The 20,761-nt window shown below is 40.6% G+C and overlaps 1 long non-coding RNA gene across 2 annotated transcripts in view; it reads left to right on the forward strand.

Annotated features, from left to right (window-relative positions):
* LOC112550805 overlaps nt 1-20,761 on the forward strand; it is a 116,611-nt gene that overhangs the window by 43,119 nt on the left and 52,731 nt on the right. Inside the window, exon 3 of one of the 2 annotated variants that reach the window (XR_003094814.1) lies at nt 13,031-13,122. The exons of the other annotated variant lie outside the window; for it this stretch is intronic. This is a non-coding gene — a long non-coding RNA (uncharacterized LOC112550805). Of the gene's footprint in view, nt 1-13,030; nt 13,123-20,761 lie in introns of those variants that run through there. 2 annotated transcript variants of the gene reach the window in all.

Consider the following 20,761-nt stretch of genomic DNA (forward strand, 5'->3'; position numbering starts at 1 on the left):
GTTGAGTGGGAACAGAAGTGAGAAGCTGACTATGAAAAGTGACTTTGTGGGGTTACTAAGAAGTGTTTGGTAGAAGTAAGAGAGTACATATGGAGGTAGCATTGTGAAGGACTGCAAGGTGGCATGGAAATGAAGTGATAGGCAGAGGTTAGGTGAAGGACCTGTAAAGATGTCAATTCAATTTAACAAAGCATTCGAGGTCTTGAAATTGGGTTTAATTTCACATGGGAATAAAACATAGATTTCAAATTTTCCACAAAGGATTTTTAAAATCTCCTTTTTAAGTTTTATGTCAATATGACCTTTTTAAATGTTTCCATTATATCCTATACTATATAATATAAAATTATAATATAACATTTGAAAATCATAACAAAGAGTCATTTCAAAGTAGGAAACCAAAACATTTTCTTCTCAAAATACTAAAATGAAATATTTTTATATTGGCAGAAATTAAATAAAATGAAATGAATGAAATTTACATTACTTCCTAAAACATTTGGATTTTATTAAAACCATGTATGCAAGCTGAATATGATTCCACAAAAAATTCTCAGATCATTCTGAAAATGGGGACTTTTCAGCATGAGGAACTATCAGAATCAAGGGCAAAGTATTTTTAGGAATAGTTTAACACTGTGGGTTTCAATCTATGCCCTACAATTTGGTAATTATATTCCACTTCATTAAATCCCCTTTCCAATTCCCACTGACTACAAAATTGTTGACTCCCTTTCCTAAACTTTTGTAAGGTTTTCACTATGTTAGAGAACACCTCCTTTTTTAAAAACCCAGCAGTGAGATGTATGGTAATTCCTGTGTGCTGGTAGTTCATAAATTCTTTGATCTTTTAAGGCGAAAGACTAGATAAATATAGGATTGGGCGGGGGTATACATTGGGGGAGTATACATTAGGGGGTGGGGCATACAGTGATTAACTTTCTGAGATTTCAGGTTAGCACACTTTTGACCATAGCTTAAGAATTTGTGTTGTCCTGTCTCCTTCAAAATGACTCCTTTTTTACATATGGGATAGCTGCTCAGTATCTATGAGGATCCAAAGCTATTGAGATGAAAAGCTATGAAGCTGCCAGAACTGAAGGTTGGAGCAATTGGAAAGCTGGACCTTGCATTGCTAGTGCACAGGGACCATGAAAATTAGTATGAGGTTTATGTCTGGTTTTGATAACTTATCTTCTTTTGATGTTTTTTACTGTTTTCTGTAAGTTGAAATGAATGGTAACTTACAAAAGCAATCATAATGAACTTGTATTTTCTTTCTACTTCTGAGCTGATCTACATTAAAAGCTTTAGATTAAAGCTCAACCATGACAAATCTCATGAGATTTCCTATTTTAGATCTGTAAGAGCTTTCAATTCCAAACTTGTGTCAGGTCTCTCAAACGCATCTGCATTTTTCTGTAATGTAATGTCCTCCACAATCCCATTAGATCTTTGGAAAACATAGAAGTTCCATTAGAAAGCACAAAATGCAAGGCTGAGTTCACAAAGTTGTGTTTCTGACAATAATGAAGACTGAAGATCTGGCTAGACACTCATTTCATGGAAAGAAATGGTAATTTTTTTTCAGATGACATTCAAGCTTGCTGCAGACAGCCCATAGTCAATGCATAAGGCAGTTTTCTGAAGAAGAGGAAAAATATGATTCATATTATCTCAATATGTGTCTAACAAAAACTGGCATGCATGCAACCTTTTGCTAATTGAATTCAGAAAACAAACAGGTTTCTTCTCAATTTGAGCTTTTGCTGAAGAATTAAGGGGAAAACAGACTAATAGGTTTACACATTTTAAATGAAGGAAAAATAGTATAACATGTCAAGCACGATCAGATGTTACTGTACTACTATTCATGCTACTTAATATATGTTGAACAGGTATCAAATCTAGTACTGAAAATGAAATGTAACAGCTAAGAGTACACTCCTAGCTCTGTCTTGCCAGCAGACAGCATTGAAATTACTGCAAATGAGGTCATTCTCTTCTTTCTGATCATCAAGACCCTTGCCCTCTCCCTTACCCTAAGTGAAAATGTTATCCTTCCCTAGATAATGAAGGTAGGCTAGAGAATCATGTGAACGAAGTCCCTGGTGGTTCTATGCTTAGATGTGAAAAATAGATGGGATAATCTAGCTAATAAGAGAGAGCAGGTTCTTCATCTTCTTTCTTTTCATGCTAGGGGTCTTAGTGAAAAAACAATGGAAAAGTCTAGCAGTACTGAAAAAAGGAAAGTTACCCTGGGAAGGAAAGAAAGATATAAAATGAATGAATTTATTTCTCATCATATACTTACTGTATGGTTTCTGGGAGTTCAAAAGGAAAATATATTACTGCACAGAAGCCTGAGAGAAAAAAAGACAAGTCAAACCATCTCCCAGGAGCAATAAGAGCTTCTGCTTATGGTATAGTGATTCTGTTCCCAACTACAGCTGCTTTGCATTAATCTGGCAGCAAAAAGCAGCCCTATATGAAGTTCCATGGGGCATGGGAAGAATGCTATGTAGAGTACTGCAGTCAACTCCCAATAGCTTGTGCACGGAGCATTTTGGGGGAGTTTGGGGGGAAGAGGACATAAGCAAAGTTCCTGTTCATTACAGCATTTCTTTGTTTTCTAAAACTCCCTTTGGACTGTGAGCAGCCAGGTGCAATTTATAATGGGAATCAGAGAGCTGGTTTGGGTATAAAACCATTGTTTTCTTTTCCCAGTTCCTCCTCTAATCCTGAGCTGAGCACAGAGTATCCAGACCAGAAAATCTGACCCAGCATGCCAAATCAGAGCAGCAGTTTTCAATTTTTTTTTGGCTGTGTACTCATTTACCTGAAAAATATATTGTTGCTCATACTCACTACAAATGATGCATCACCATTGACACCAGTGTTGATGTGCAGCAATGCCATTACTCCTCATATGTTGACCAATCAGAAGCATTATGAGCATTGCTGGAATTTTGGGCACATACCCTTTGGCAAAGCACCACATAACTTCCACTGGGGGCAAAGCTGTACTGCAACCCAGTACATCCACAGGTGGTAGATAGAGGAATGACATTCAGGGACAGTTAGTTGCAAAATAAGGAGGGGTAACTCTGAAAAATAAGCAGTCATGGACCAAACAGCAGTACCACTTGGTGGTGCTGTGACATGGCAAGTACAGGGCATCACTGTATTAAGCCTTCCCAGCCTCCAACCATGAGTTTATAAGTCCTCAATGGTGCAGCAGGAGGAAGATGTTAGAATCTCAATGGCTGAGAAGGTGGAGAAAGGCTGCCACAGAACAAGATCTCCAGTTGTCTTGGCCTCCTTTCCATTGGAGTCAGGTCCTGTTCTGTGAAGAACCATGTGTAGCAGTTCCTCCACAATAAAAGAAATCATGCACAGGTGTCTTCTATGAAAATGTTTTTTTCTGAACATTTTTCAAGCCCTATGCTGACCAGCTGGTGATGATGGGAGCAGGATTGTGAGGTCTAGAAGCGCTTAGTCATGAACTGGCACAAAGGTGGCAGTTACAAGAAGGTAATCCAGCATTTGGATGAAGCAGGAGTGTGATTCATCACATCACATATGGGAGCCATATGTCATTCACAATGGCTCCCATATGATGACTGCAGCAGAAGCAATGCTATTTTTTAAGTGCAGGGATGCTGATACAGGAGATGTAGTGGTGCTTTAATTAGAGAGGTTCTTGGAGCTACTCTAATTAAAGTGCCACCCTCCTCTCCCCTCCCCCACCCCCTTTGGAGCATGTGTAAAGGTGCCCTCAGGGACCAACCTCCTTGAGACCTAAGGATGGAAGAGACTTGTTCAAGGAAAGGGGAGCCATCAATACCCACTGGAGGGAGCATTTTGAAGACCTTCTCAGTTGAGACTATTGTTGACTAGCGTGTTCTCAACTTCATCTTGCAACACCCAGTCAGAGACATCTCTGAATGCCTCCAGCCCTTGATGAGGTGAGGAAAGCCATAAATCAGCTGAAGAATGACAAGGCATCCTGAGCTGATGGAATCCCTGCCAAAATCTTCAAGTATGGGAGAGGATTTCACATCATAGTTCAACACTCTTCTCAATTATTCCTTACCACAATACTACATCTGACCACCAACAAGCTTTCAGTTGGAATGGAGCTAAACTACTGAATGGATGGTAAACTGTTTAATCTAAGCCATCTCCAAGCTAAAACCAAGACCACCCAAACCTCAGTCATTGAGGTCCAGTATGCTGATGATGCTGTAGTCTGTGCTCACTTGGAAGCAGATCTTCAGGCAATCATTAACTTTTTACCAAGTTATACAAAAAATGGGATGGACAATTAATGTTCAGAAGGCTAGGGTTCTCCATCAAAAAGCTCTTACTGAGCAGTTCCCAGCCCTGGTATTTCAGATTCATGGTGAGATTCTGGAGAATGCTGAGTATTTCGTTTACTTTGGAAGCTCTCTCTCACAGAAAGCTGACATTAATGAAGAAATCCAACACTGCCTTAAATGTGCAAATGCAGATTTTGGATGCCTGAGGAAATGGGTGCTCAAAGATCATCATGTCAGTTCCAAAACCAAGCTCATGGCTTATCAAGAAGTTGTGATGCTCACCTGTAGACATTGGAGTCATTGGAGAAGTACCATCAATGCTGCCTGTGGAAGATCCTTCTAATCCAGTGGGAAGACAGACACACCAAACTTAGTGTCCTCTCTCAAGCAAACACCTTGAGCATTGAGGCAATGATCAGCCACCATGAACTTCATTGGACTGGCTATGTCATCTAGATGTCCACCTCCAGATTCCTGAAGCTAGTTTTACTTTTCCAGTTCAATGAAAGTATACTCTCAAGAAGAGGGCAGAGAAATTTCTTCAATGATGTTCTCAAGGCCACTTCAAAAAAAGCAACGTTGACATGACCTTGTGGAAGACTATCATCCAAGACCACCCAAAATGGAGGAAGAGTCTGCTGCAAGGGTCTCAGTACTTTGAAACCTTATGATAACAACAGGAGATGGCAAAGCAGGAGCAGCTAAGCAAGTTGCACATCAAACCAAGAATCCAGAGCCACCCACCCCACCCATAAACAATGTGCCTGAATTTCAACAGTCTGTCAATCCCAGATCAGCCTCATCAGCCATTTTCAGGCCCAAATATAAGACCATCAGAGAAGACAATCATTCTTGACTGTGAGGGATTGCCAGAGACATAAGACTGTGAGAAGCAGGAGATCCATAATCCTGGAGATCCTGGAGATCCATAATCTGTGAGAAGCAGGAGGGACCAATGGGGACTTCCAGGGAATAGAAGGATGACAGGGGAATGAAAATCAAAGGAAGGGAGGAGAAGGGGGCAGAAGCAGCGCAGTAGGTGGTGCAGACAACAGTGATAATGCTGGGTGTTAGGACCCTGTCACATGAAACACTTAGTATGTGTTTTATTTAGATCTTAGTAAGCATATCTCAGCCTACATGCTTCATAGAGACCTCTGGCTAGCTATGTCTATGGCGGTGGGAGGAAGGAAGCATGGAGAGCTGAGACTGGGAGAAGGTGCTTCTGCTGCCACTGCCACTGGATTCTGCTGGTGCCCCAGGACCAGAGCCGGTTCAAGACTCTGGTGCAGTTTCAGGGCTGATTGTCCATCTCAGCCTCTTGATTGTGCCAGAGCTTGTTGTTTTGAAGCTTTTCTTAAAGTCATCTTCCTACAGGAAAGGAGTGGGATTCAGTTTTAAACCATATGTTTCACTTGTAATCACGTTACATACTCACATATATCTATTGCAATATACAGTATTGACCTACTCATTAGCGTGACATTACATCTTTTTTCGCTCCTGTCATATTAGTTCAGGATATGACATCTCAAGCAGGCTTTCATGGCAAGTATGAAATTAGTTTAAGTAACTGGTTTACAGTAAATCAATAACAATATGCATTCAGAATGTGTTGCATTCAAATGATATTACAGCTATAAATTAATCCAACAGATGCCACTGCTTGCATAATTAAACTTTCCAAATTGTAGTCCGTTTGTCAACTACAGCTCTAGAATCTGGTCCTGCAACATCATAACAGATTACAACAGTTGAGTAATATGCAAAGGTTTAAAATAAAACATAGCTGGATTTTTGAGTATACATTCATAAACCATAACATAATAAAATAATCTCAATTTCAGAACTTTCTCTAAGAGACCAAGCTCCCATGTGTCCTTATGGATAACCTTATGAGAATAAGCATGGTCCAACAGAAGGGCATTCCTTCTCTTAACTATGGATACCTGAATTTAAGATTAAAGACTTCTCTTCCCTAATAGTCTGTGAGGCAAATTCCCATTCATCCCAAAATGGGCAGGGAGGAAAATAAATTGGTGACTCCATAACCTCATTTTCACAGAGGTAGAACTGGATGTTTGAGGGTCCTGAGTGGTAGTGGTACATGGAAATATGTCAGTGACTCTGGCTGGTGGCAGTGGTGACAGCATCTGAACTGGCAGGCAGTTGCTACTATTTTTGTGCCTCCCACCCTGGTCACCCCTTGTTATGCTACTGCATTCCCACATGTGTTAGCTGAAAAAGCAACAGTCTCCACAAATTCATAGTTCCTCTTGTTAACAGCACATGACCTAAAGTATTGTGTTCTAAGGAAGTATACCTCTTGAGCTAGGAGAAGTCCACACTTTCCTCTGTGTTATAACTATTAAAAGTGAGGACTAAATCTACCCAACATGTCTGTCTGAATAATTAAATAAGTATTCTTATGGACATTAAATATAACATAACTGGCTTAAGAGATTATTTGTTATCTCTGCTATTCTTTCTTTATGTTGGTTCATTTTATTAGTGTGTTACTCCATCATTTTCCTTTCTGCTCCATCATAACAGACTGATCACATGTAATTTAAACTGTTAAGTTAGTGACCACAGTTTGTGTGTCTGCTATCTGTTTTTTGTGATCTTGATTTTCCAGTTTTGTTGCACGCTGAGACCTATCACAAGCCAAAAAATCAATATCCACAATAGCATTTAGTAAATGGCCCCTTTTTCTAAAGGCTTGAACCAAACTCCAGCATCCAGAATGCCTACTTTGTTCCTCCAAAGTTGGGTGTTATAAGTCAGCACCAAGCTTTGCATCTTACTTTGAAGGTTCAAACATTTTCAAACCTGGGTGACTAAAATTAGTCTCATAAACTATATTTATGCACCTAGTAAGTGGCCTGTATTTTTAAAGGTACTAAGAATGTCCTCAAGTACTCCAAGTAAACACACTGTAGAAGGATCAGATCCACACTCCATGCGGAAACTCCATTGACTTCAAAAGAATGGGGCCAAGTGGTAAATCCAAAAGAAAATATATATATACTGTTCTCAAAGCTTTTGAGGTTTTTCTCTCACTACTCTGAATATGAATGTGCCCAATATTTCTACTGTTTAAAAAACACATTTTTTAAATCCTCTCAGATCATGTTAATGTGCTCTGATAGTCTGGTTAAATTCTAGTCATCCACAAAACTAACATGAATAATTTTTTTTGATAAAATATGAATTAAAAAAAATATTTTTTCTTAAGGTTTGGCCAATTAAAAAAAAATTAAGCAGGCTTTTGTCAAGGGAATTAACAGCTCTAGCCCAGGTCATGTCAACCACAGTAGTAACAGCTTAGGTAGCCTAAGGGAAGCCACTCCAACGACAGCCCAAGGAAAGATCACATCCCATTACACAAGGAAGCCTAGGGCTTCCCATGGCAGACTCAACTGCCTGTACACAAATGCCAGGAACTTGGGAAACAAACAAGAGGAACTGGCCCTTCTCTTGTGCAATAAAAAATATGATCTTGTAGGAATAATGGAGACCTGGTGGAACTCTACCTACGACTGGTCTGTATGTATAGAAGGCTATACCATGTACAGGAGAGATCACATTGGGAAGAAGGGTGGAGGTGTAGCTCTTTACATCAGGGAGCAGTACACTTCCCTTCAAACTATGCTCACTAACCAAGGAGGGTGTCTTGAAACCCTCTAGGTTAAAATACAGAGAAAACATGGGGAAGGGAATATAATGGTAGGAGTCTATTATAGATCCCCCAACCAAGAAGAAAAACTGGATTGTGAATTCAACAGGGAACTGGCTGAGACCACACGCTCCCAATGCATGGTCATCCTGAGGGACTTCAACCTCCCCGACATTTAATGGGAAGAGCAACCAGCCAAACCTGACTGGTTGTGTAGCTTTCTTGCTTGCATTGATGACCTCTACCTAACACAAGAGGTCTATGGGCCGACTAGGGACGAGGCACTGTTGGATTTGGTTTTGGCCAAAGGGGATGATCTGGTGGGTTATCTGAGGATCAAGGAGAAGCTGGGTGACAGCAACCATGAACTGATAACTTTCTCTGTCCAACACAGGGTGGGCAAATCTCTCAGAAAAACAGAAATCCTCAACTTTGGGAAGGCTTACTTTCACAAGCTCAGGAGACTGGTTAGTCGGGCATTAAGAGACCATGGCCACTCAGAAAGGGGAGTCCAGGAGGAATGGTTATTCCTTAAGAACACAATCCTCAAAGCATAAGGGAAGTCCATGCCATCCCACAGGAAATGCAGTCAGCGGGCAGGGAAGCCCCCTTGGCTAAATAAAAAACTTTTGGACCTCCTGAAACTGTAGAGAAGCCTACACCAGATGGAAAGCAGGAATCATCACCAAGGAGGACTACTCAGCACTAGCCCACACCTGTAGAGAACAGTCGAGAAAAGCCAAGGTAGAAGCCAAACTCAGGCTAACCACCAGAATCAAGGATAAAATAAAGTCCTTCTTCAGATATGTGGGAAGCCAGAGAAAGATCCAAGGCAACGTTGGACTCCTGCAAGATCAAATGGGACAGCTGACATCTGACACTCAAGGAAAAGCCAAACTCCTAAATGATTACTTTGCATCAGTTTTCCGCCTGTCCAAGGGGGTCACACTATAAGACATGATGCAAAATATCCAGGGAGTTGGAGACAGGCTCACAATTGACACAGATCAAGTGAGGGAACACCTTGAGAGGCTAAACATCAATATGTTCGCAGGCCTGGACTGAATGCACCCGAGAGTCTTCAAGGAGCTGATGGACTTCATAACACACCCTATGGCAAAGATATTTGAGAATTCATGGTGCTCAATTGAGGTACCAGAAGATGGGAGAAGACCCAGCGTGGTCCCAGTCTTCAAGAAGGGAAGGAGGGAAGATCCAGGGAATTATAGGCCAATCAATCTGACGTCCATCCCTGGAAAGATCTTGGAGAAAATCATTAAGGGATCCATCAGCAACAGGTTAATGGAAGGTAACCTTCTGAATGCCAGCCAACATGGCTTTGTTGCTGGAAGATCTTGCCTGACCAGCCTTGTCTCCTTCTATGGCCAGGTGACACATTGCCTGGACAAGGGAGACGAGGTTGATGTCATATATCTGGATTTCAAGAAAGCCTTTGACTTGGTCTCCCTTGATATCCTCATGGTTAGGCTGGGGAACTGTGGCCTCAAGCATCTCGTGGTCTGATGGCTGGAGAACTGGCTCTGGGATCTGACCCAAAGAGTACTAGTTGACAGGAGTAAATCAACATGGCACGAGGTGACCAGTGGAGTCCCTCGAGGCTCAGTAGTTAGGCCAGTACTCTTCAACATCTTCATTAATGATCTGAATTTGTTCATCAGATGTGGACTAGCAAAGTTTGCAGATGACACTAAACTATGGGGGAAGGTGGTCACACTGGAAGACAGGCTGAGGATACCTGGATATGGACCAATACTTGATGGCATTCAACATTGAGAAGTGCAGGGTGCTCCACCTTGGGAGGAAAAACCAGCATCATACTTATAGGCTTAGCAATGCTTCACTCGCTAGTACCACAACCAAAAGAAACTTGGGGGTCTTGACTGACCACAAGATGAACCTGAGCCAACAATGTGATGCCGTGGCCAGCAAAGCAAACCAAACACTGCATGCATCCACTGATGCATCTCAAGCAAAACCAGAGACATCATCCTCCTGCTCTACTTGGCCTTAGTGAGGCCACAGCTGGAGTTCTGCATCCAGTTTTGGGCCCCCGGACTTCAGGAGGGACGTGAATAAGCTTGAGAGAGTCCAAAGGGGAGCACCCATAGGATCAAAGGCCAAGAGAGCAAGCCTTACAAGGAAAGTCTGAGGGACATGGGACTCTTCAGCCTGGAGAAGAGAAGGCTCGGAGTGACTTGGTGGCAGCCTATAAGTATATAAGGGGGGTATATCATGACCTGGGAGAACAGTTGTTAACCAGGGCCCCACAAGGAATAACAAGGTCTAACAGCCACAAACTTCTGGAAGGCCAGTTTAGACTGGACATAAGGGAAAACTTCTTTACAGTCTGAGTGTCCAGGTTCTGAAATAGACTCCCCCCAGAGGTGGTTCAAGCATGCAATTTGCATGTTTATCTTGCTGGGATCCTTTGATCCTAGGAGACTTCCTGCCTATGGAAGTGGGGCTGGACTCTGGTCTCATGAGATCCCTTCCAGCTCCGAAGTTTATGAAGTTTATGAAGGGAAGTGTTGGAGTATCTTAATAGGTATGGCTAGCAGATCCATCTAGGACACAGTGGGCACATCTACACATGCATATGATCCAGGATCAGTTTACTCGTAAGTAAATTAATTGCGAGTAAATGCTCCTGGGCAGGTATCTACACATGCAGGAAAGCAGGAGCAGATTTGCTGCTAATGGCAGGAGAATGCTTCTGCTTCTTAGGGCCCTGCAATGGGCCCCTAATGCCACCAGGGGGAGCTCTAGGCTCCCCCTGGGTGCTAGCCCAGGGGCTGGCAGGGAGCACCAGGCCAGGAGACAGCTGTCTCCTCATCAGGGCTGGGACATTGCACCCTCCCTCTGAGGGGCTGCCTGGTGCCAGGGCTGAGACAATGTCCACCTGCCCCAGCAGCAGGGAGCTCCTGTTCCTGGTTCCCCAATCAGGGGCAGGGGACTTAGAAAGAACTGAAGGGGAGGGTCAGGTCCCAGCCCCCTGCCCCAATCTGTGGATAGGAAAGCGAGCAGCTAGCTTGCTGCTCGCTGCCCCACTGGTGAATTGGGGAAGGGGGCTGGGATCTGCATGTGTAGAGGCCTGCACAGGAGCATGTACTCACTAGTTTATTTGCAAGTAAACTGATCCTGGGTCACCCCTGCAGCTGTTTCAAATCACTCTGCCTTGATCACCCAATTGGATCATGGGGGTGGGACCTTTTCCTGACTGGGACAGTTCTCAGCCTCTGCTCCACAGTCATGGAATGGAAGCTGGAGAGCCTTGTCCCTGCTGAGCTCCACAGTCACAGAGCTGGGTGGGCAACAGGCTCCCCAGCCCAAGCCCCACGGCACTGGGAGATAAGGATCTCCCAGTGCCAGCCCCTTGACTGCGGAGCTGGTACTGGGAGATAAGGATCTCCCAGCCCCACTCACACATTGCGATCTTGGAGCAGGGGGAAATTGTCCCCTCCTGGGCTCCAGTAGCGGAGCCCACCCCAGTAGCAAGCAGCTCCTGGGGGCAGGAAGCAATCTCCTGCCTCCAAATGATGGGCTGACCAGGAGCAGATTTGCTGCCGGTCAGGTGTCTACACAAGAGCTACTGCACAGTAAGTAGTTGCAAGTAAATTTGCTACTTGCATTTGCAGGTAGCAAATTTACTCATGATTAGCGAGGTTTACTGCACAGTGTGTTCACATGTAGATACACATGTTTACTGCTACTGCACAGTAAAATGTCTCATGTAGAGGCACCCAATTAGGGCTTAATTACAGCCTTCAACTCCCATTAACTTTAATGGTGCCAGGATTTTGCCCAAAATTTTGAATGCCGGGTCTTTTCATAAGCTACTTCATGATCTTGGACACATTGTTTATTCTTCCTGTGTTTCAGTTCCAATTTGTAAAGTAGGATAAGAAAATATATTCATCCATGCAGGTGGCTTCAAGATCTTCAGATGAGAAGGGCTAAAATAGTATTTATTACAATATTATTGGCACGTAAAGTCACATGTCAGTTGAAGGAATGCTGGGCCAGAACATGACCAATAGGATAGCTCCTATATGATACATATTTCCCTTATTACCCTCCTGGGAAATGATTTCTCTTCACAATTTGAAATGTGACTGTGTCATGAATCTCAGATGATGACCATATTCAGAAACAACATTCCTGCAATTCCATGTAATTTTTAAAAATATGTATTAGATATCAATTGCCTCCCTTATCTCCTATCCTTTTTTTTTGGCTGACAGGTTATAGGCAAATGGCCAGAGGACTAGATAGTCTATCCCTCTTTAAGATTTATAGCTACTGAGCATAATATATCAGGTATCTTAGTGTCTAGATGCACTAGGGAAAAAAATGTGACTGGTGTAGGTGTGGTCATTTCTTATACTTAGTTCAATTCCCTAGGTTATTTATTAAAATGTGTTTAAATGTGCAGCTGGTTTTAAAGCTGGTGTGTATGCATAAATGACATGAACATTAAAAATAAATGTGCATTGTCTTACAAAGAGGTTAATTTATGAAAAGAGGATAATAATTTGTTTGCATTTTTCGAACAACATGCCTATACAAGTCTTGCTATTAATGCTGAACTAAACTTGTAAATCAGGAGTTTCTTTCTCTTAATTTATTGTGCCTCATTATAAATGAATTCACGAAGGAGAAATTGCCTTCCTTAAAAAAAAAAAAAAAATAATGTGTATGGTGTAATTTTTAGTAATAAAAATCTTACTGTGGTAATGAGAATAAAATTGCCTCAGTGGTCTAGCTGGCACAGAAAAAAATTAATGAGGATAAACATACTAATGCACAGCATAATAATACAAATAATAAATGTGATGAACATAGCAAGATGCTGATTGTAATTGCTTACAAAAGTGGTGTTTAGTGGGTTTTATACTGCTGGTACAAGAAGAAATATAATTAAGGTAAAATAAGGTGGAGGGTTTCAACATTAATATGATCATGTCAACAGTTGTTCTTATCTACTATTGCTTTCTCTTTATACTTTCAGTACAGGTAATAACTGAAGTAATTCAAATGCACAGAAGAAACCACAAGGCATGGATATAATCAAAATAATTCTGCAAAAATGTTTTAAGCCTGATATCCAGCTCTTGCAAATGATTGTTCTTTTAAAATCAATGGAGCTATGTTCATTATACCAGGTGAGAATGTGGCCCTTTCTTCATGTGGGTGCCTGGCATGCAGGGGGAATACGCAAATGGATTATGTGGGGTATACACAAATGCAGGGGAATACGCAAAAGGAAAATCAAAGTTGTGCTACTCTCTCTTTTCTACTTTACAGAGAAGATTTAAGATGTGCACTGACCTATTTCAGTTCTTACACATGGCATAGGTGAACAAAGTGGTGAATTCTCACTGATCCTTCCTAAATATATTCAGAACAACTGTAGATGCACTTGTTTCAATGTAGAAGGTCTTCATTTACCACATTAAAGAAGAATATGTATGTACAATTTTGTTTTTCATGTGCAAATGCTGGGGAGCTGCTTTTACAGGCACTGCTTTGGAGGTCCTTTTTAAAAAATGGTGACCCTTTTTTCAAAGTTGGTTTGTAAATCTGCACTCCAGAATATTGCTGTCATACCCATTTGTGTCTGTAAAGATAGGAAAATTTGGCATTTGAATAGTGTGTGCATTGTCTTATTTGTCTGCATATGTGCAGATTTTGTACATGTATGTTTTTACAAATTCAGAGGTGTTTCACGAAAGCTCCCAATATCATATGAAAGGATAATATTGCCTTCTGTTATTGTCATTACCATTCCTGAAGAAATGATACCCTTGGCATCCCATGCAAATATTCATCATAGCTGCCTACTGCTTAACCACCAAGAAAAAGAAATTGAAATGTATGTTATTATAAGCAACAAAAAAGAAATTGAAATGCCTGAATGAATTTTACTAGAAAGAAACCCTATTGATATGCAAACTTGTGAAAACCCCTAGCACTTCACACTGACCATAATTGTATTATATTTTACAGCATATTTTAGCCAAGGTTTTTAAGCATTAATTAGTCTTTACAACATTGCTGTGAACTTGGCAGTTATTATTATCCTCATTTTCAGATATGGAAAGTAGGAAACATTGTTTAGGGCATGATGTAAAGATCACTGAAGTCAATGGAAAGTTTCCCACTGCCTTCAGTGGGATTTTTATTGGACTGTGAATTCCAGATTTGCAAAAATACTTGAAGACACAGATGCACACTTTGTGACACTTTCAATTGTATTGATGTATCGAATCCCTACTGATTTCTTGGCACCGAGTTGCCCAGTGAGGATGTCAAAAGTACCTGTCTTACCTGTCAGAAAACTAGGGTTTCTGGTTCATGGGGAAATTTCTGTTGTTATTATTGTTTTGGTCCTTTTTTAATTTCCTGTAATCTAGAAGCTGGTTGGATTCTGGCTGGATTCTCATGAAATTAACAGGCTTATTTTGCAGCTGGCAGGTGAGCCCTGGTCAGGTTCACAGCCCCAAAGCTAAGGTTCATGGAAATTCTGGATCTCCGGCCATGGTTCCAGCCAATCTGCATCTAGGCAAGTTTCTGCTGGAACCCTGCCTTGTGTACGGCAAAAGTTCAAAGACCCAACATTTGGAATGAAATATCATTTTCCTGTGAACGTCGGTTTTGCCAGAAAATTTTTGATTAGGTTCAAGATGTGCTCCTTCAGTTACCTAAGGGAGCTTGGGTGGTGCAGGCACTAAGACACATGGTCAACAGCCCTGAGGTCACAAGTTTAAGGCCACAGCAGAAGCAGCCTGCCAGGCTCCAACAAATCTGAAAATTCTGCTAAATACCTTGTCATAAGGACCCAATAAAGAAGTAAGTTACTTAAGTATCTTTAAAGATATGGGTCCAACACAGTCCCAGTGCTTTAGTATTTAGCACCCAAAGCTGAAGGGCCTTATCTGGATCAGTCCCTTTGGGTATGACAGTGGCATGGGCCAGTATAAATTGGGTGTGACGTTCTCTGCCAGTATAAATTGGTACACTGGTTTACACCTGCAGAGAGTATGCCCACCAAATTATGACTTTAGAATAATATAATATTTTTTTCGAATGTTTATTGTGTAAATATTTCTCCCAAAGAAAGTAGCTGTTATGAATATTCACAGAAAGTGAACCCAAGAGAATAAGACAGTAGCCAAAACCTATTATTTTAAAGTTATGTTGCAAAACATTTCTGGGTAGGTATCTGCAATATATCCCAGCTCTGTTAAGGAGTCTTATGGGTTTAGTACATTTGCGTAGTAAATAGTAATAAGGTTGTTTTACTTCCTCTTAAGATAGATTTTGTTGCACATTTGCCTGAAGGAAAAGTTTAAAGAGAAGTTTTCTTTATCTCCATGTGAATATTCAGTTAACCAAGGAATGAATGGTGGCATAACTGCTTCTACTTATGGGAGAGCTGGTTCATAGAACCTCGTTTTCCCAAAAATGATGATTTTCCATTACAGTACTCTCTGTACTGTAGAAAATGAATGGAAGGTGAAAAAACAAAGAGCCTGTCCTGGAAGGAAAGGAAAAAATAGTTTTAGTTTTATATGCTCAATTGCCCATGTCATTGAGGAGTCAAGCTGAGATTTCATATGGGAGAAGATGCCAATATATCCTTATCAAAACTCATTGGTGATATAAAAAGTAGAGTACAGGACATTTTTATGACTTGGTCATAAAAAAAAAAGTCCATTATTTAGAACCTTCATTATTCTAAATTAAATAATAAATGGAAGATTTAGGTCAAACATTAGAAAAGACTATCTAACAATGTGAGTAGCTAAACACTGAAGTGAATTCCTTGGAGTGGTAGAATCATTATTAATAGAGGGTTTTAAGTGCACGGAAGAAGATCCTTCTTTGAACAAAGAGTAGGATTAAATGATTTCTTGAGGTCCTTCCAGATATATTTTTCAACGTTTCTGTGTTGTTGTTTAGAAAAACTCCAATCTGTCCTTGTTCAACTCTCAGGAAAGTCATGAAAAGTCCCAAGATTACAGTCTTGAACTTGTGATATGCATATATATATCTTTGTGGGTGTACAGTACTATTAAGATGCCTATCACTATGCTGTTTTGTCAGGATTGACAACTTGCGATTTTATCATAAGTCTTGTGATATTCTGTGTTTTCTTAAAAATCCAGCTCCAAAAGTTAGAAATATCTCTCAAGAAAAATCTGAAAATTTGGTTTAAGTGTATTCTAAGGCCTTAATAACTAAGAAATGCAAAGAAAAAGAACATAGGCAGACAAGGTTCTTTGGGTAAATGTGATATCTTTTTTTAGACCAACTAAAAGATATCAGATTTACCCAAAAAACCTTGTCTGCCTATGTCCTTAGACCAACACGGCTACAAACTATACCCCTGTAAGAAAAAGAACGCTTGCATTTTTAAAAAATCTCATATTTAAGCCAATCTTATAATCTTTGGGGGGAGGCTGCTTAATGGAATTTTTGAATATTTGAAATTCCCAGTAGTGCTTTATGCTTGGACTATAATTTTAGCAACCAAAGATTTAGTTCATATGAGACCAAATGCATGGGATCTAATTCAATGCATGGGATCTAATCCAGTACTCATGCATTTTATTAATGATAACAGCAAGCTCTTATATAGTTCTTCCCGTAAGCAGGCCCGAAACCTTTAAAAAGCAGGTAGATATTATTATCCTCATTCTAAATCTACAGAAAATGATACACAGGGAGGTCAAGTGGCTTGCTTTATGTCACTTAACAGGTTTGAGTGAGGCAGAGCTGTGAGTGCAACCTACTGGGCTCCTGACTCCCTGACTGATTCTCTGTCTACTAGACCAGACCACTCTGCCCAGTTCTTATTCTCAAATTCTTGACTTAAATGGATGTTAAAGCATGCCCATATTCCCATCTTCTCAAAAGTGAGTATAACCAGCTCCATTGATGAGGATACTGGTGCGCACAGAACAGAAGCGACTGGCCTATGCTTACGCAGCAGGTCAATAGCAGAGCCAGGTATGTACCTCAAATCTCCTGAATCCCAGTTCAGTGTTCGATGTTTTGAATTTCTGATTACATGTGTGCTTCCCTGACTAGTAAATGAAACTCAGGTCCAAATTTGGCAGCGGTTATTGAAGCACAGATAGCCAAATATTTATCCCAACACCATGTGTTGTAGATATGCTATTACATATTCAGAGGAACCAGCAATAATTATTTTTGGACAATTTCAAGATTTCCTTAATTATAGACTTTATTTTTATGACAAAGATTATAATGAGGGAGGAAAAAAACTCTCCAGCCCACGTGATCCACTCCTATAATAAGGACTCACGCTAGGGAAGAAAAGGTAGAAATACAATTTAATCTCACAACCGTATGAACAAAGCACCTAACAACAATGCAGTCTAGAGTGATTCTCATCAGATGGCACAAGGACAGGGTTTTTTTTCCTGTTTAATCTCTTGTAGAGCTGCATACAAAGGGACCTTCCAATATAAAGCTTCATTAACAAAGAAACAAAACAACAACTGTTTGCAAGTGCTGCCAAAATACGAATTATTATTACAGGTAACAAAAGCATATGGGTACTTTCCAACCCTCAGGTAGCACAGGGATTTTGCTACCTGTGACAGCTGGTACGCATTTCTATAAAAGGCAAAGTGTTGTTTTAATACTTGCAAAGAATGCGATTCTTTTTTTTTTTAATTGGCAAGGTAAATATTTTTTTTCTTGAGGTTCCAGTTCCAGTTCGCTATTAATTAGAGGCTTGATTTTCTGTTTTATTTCTTCTAAGTATAGCACAGAGACCTTGCAAAGCAAAAAGGTATATTCTACAGCCAGACTCCTGGCCAAAACTCCAGCTCAGTTACATTCTGATTAACTATTATACCAAATAGATAAGAGGTATTTAACTATCCAGATGGAACTCCTATACCCTATTACCTCCCAATGAATGTTACTATTGCCCATGAATTAAATAATCTTCAGGATTTCTCATAATTCCTCTAAGTACAGGACTGGGAAAAGGTGGTAACCCAAAGCAGTATGGTCAAAATCACCCCATGCCTTGAACTGGGTTCGGACTGCAGAGCACATCATTGGCCAGATCTGCAGGCAAGTGGGAGTTGTGGTAGGGTTGGTGGTGAAGGTGATGGGGTGTGTGGCCATGGGCCAAGCAGCTGTTTATCACAGTAAAGGTGGTGTAAGCAGCAAGGCAAGTGGCTGTGGGCCAAGCAGTTGCAGGGCAAGAGGAGCTCTTTTGGTACAACAGCTATGTCTAATGGGGCCACAGGTTCTGCAGTGAGCTCTCCCCTGCCAGCCACCTGCCACCACCTTCCCCTGCTAATGACATTCCTAAATTCCCTGTCCTATTAGTCATCCAGCAGGTTGGATGGAGGCTCTGCAGATTAGATCTGGCCCATGAGCCATACATTTGACTCTGACTTATAAAGTTATGAGCATAGGATGATGCTTATTAGCTCTGCTGAAACATGTTATTTAGTTTCTTTAATAACAGCAATGCCATTTTGCAGGCACAGCATTTTATTTCGGGTTTTTGAGATTTTTTGCAATACAAATAAATTTTCATAAGACTGTTGGTTGGTGATGTCTTATATTTTTCCAGTGGTAAATATGTGAATACTTTTTAGACAGAAGCAGCAGTGTGGTCTGCCTGAACCAGGGCCTCAATTGAAAGCCCTGGTCCCCAAATCACATACATATGGGATACCCTGATGTGCCAGATTATTCAAATCAGTAAATATTTGCATGAGAGGCAAGGATTTTTTGTATTTTTTATTGGACCTACTGTATAGTTGGGAAAGCTGTTGGACAAGATTTTGGGCATCAAGTAAGTGCCTTTGCTGGAATACTTATTCCTCAAGTATTTGCCGTAATATGGCTGAGCAGACATATTAGCTTGATTAAAAATAGGAAAAATGAGGCATGAGGAATGTTCAAGGTGGGCATCCTTGATACTGGCTAAATAGACTTGCTTGAAGTCACACAGTAAGCCAATAACAAAATCAGGAATCTATCTTAGAAGCCCTGACTCTCATTCTCTCTGCTGAAACCCCTCACACAACAATGTATCTATTTTGCAGTACTATGAAGCTATAAAATTAGTATGTTAGTGCTGCACCATTAGTCTCCAAAATGGTCACACAAAACGATGTCTCCCATAACTCTTTTATTAAAAACCTTGTTTAATGCTAGTACTGGCATCAATTTTGTTCTGATGGTTAACTCTTGGTTTATTTGTGGTGCTGATACATTTTTTTAAAGCAAGTGAAGATGTTTTGTTTTTTATGTATTTGGTTATTTTCTGTGTGCACCTCGTATCAAGCAGCACTGCTGGAATAATACTGATGATCCCCAGAGAGTAGGCCTGGTTTTAATACACCAAGTTTCTTTGAATTGTACTTTGTCACAGGCAGAGGCTAAGGGTTATGTAGCCTCTCTGGGTGCTAATAATTTTTTTCTTGCCAATCATGTCTGTTCTATTAGTAGCTGATAGGCTCACATGTAAAGGGAGGCAAATGGGAAGTTTTAAGTAATAAATAGTATTGGAAACATCAATAGGGTTGGAGAGTAGCTGTGATGGTCTGGAAAATTTACTCGAACTAAGGTGATTGTTGCTGAGCTGTTTTATTATTTTTTTGTGATATCTTTTATTAGACCTACTGTGCAGTTCATAGAGATGCTTGATAAGCTTTTGGGCACAAAGTGCTCTTCAGAAAAATATCATAACAGCCAACTTGTCTTTTGAAACAATGTTCAGTAATGGCTAGTCTTCAAATAGAGGGCTTACAAAAGGCATTTTACTAGTAGTGACAAATTAAAGTTCAGATACTTAGCTAAACCTTTCAAAACTACAAAAGGGGGCTTGAAACGTCCCTGGGAAAGGTCTCCCTATGAGATTTTCAGTACTTCTATTTCTGATAATGACTGAAGATCAAAGGGATTAAAAATGGAGGGGGGGGAAGGGGGGGAGCACAGATGGACACCCTTACAGAAGATTTACATCTTTTCATTATATTTTTTCAAATATATACTGTTTGTCTAGCTTGAAAATCAGGCTACCCTTCGGGGTGAGAGTTTATTTCAAAGCTTGTGTGAGCATCCTTACTTTTTGTTATACTAAAAGCACATTTATTACATTTTTAAAGGGGTGGTGGTGAAGAGGAGGATCAGGCTCACATGGATGGATCCTTACATTAAGGGAAATACTGAGCAGCATTTAATATTGTGGGGCCCTATCTAAATCAAAAAGTAGAGAATTCAGTTTGCTCCTCCCTAGCAACATATTAACAAATATTATCAAAATATTATTAATACATCAAAATTAGTATCTGATGGGGTAAGATGATGCTTACTGTCATGACCCAAAGGGTATGATTTTGTGTGTGCGCTTTGGCACTGCAGAATTATTTCCCGCCACAAGGAGCTTTCTTTGCACGGTGCAATTCTCAGTTGCATAGAGAAAACCCCGGTGCAAAGGAGTTCCCGCCACCCATATGTAAATTTGTTTCCCACTATTGGCTGTTTCTAAATTATTCCCACGTGGCGGCTAGCGATTGGCTTGCTAGCCGTATAAGAGGCTTGAGCAGTTTCCGCCCAAGCTGGAGATCTCCGAGAATCTCAGGAGGATCCTGAGAACCCCGATTCCGAGAATTCCGGGAGAAATCCGACAGAATTCCGGCAAGGAGTCCATGATTACCTCTGTTACGTCTCAGCTCTG

This window comes from Alligator sinensis, unplaced genomic scaffold, assembly GCF_000455745.1.
Source record: "Alligator sinensis unplaced genomic scaffold, ASM45574v1 scaffold456_3, whole genome shotgun sequence".
NCBI classification, from domain to species: domain Eukaryota; kingdom Metazoa; phylum Chordata; order Crocodylia; family Alligatoridae; genus Alligator; species Alligator sinensis.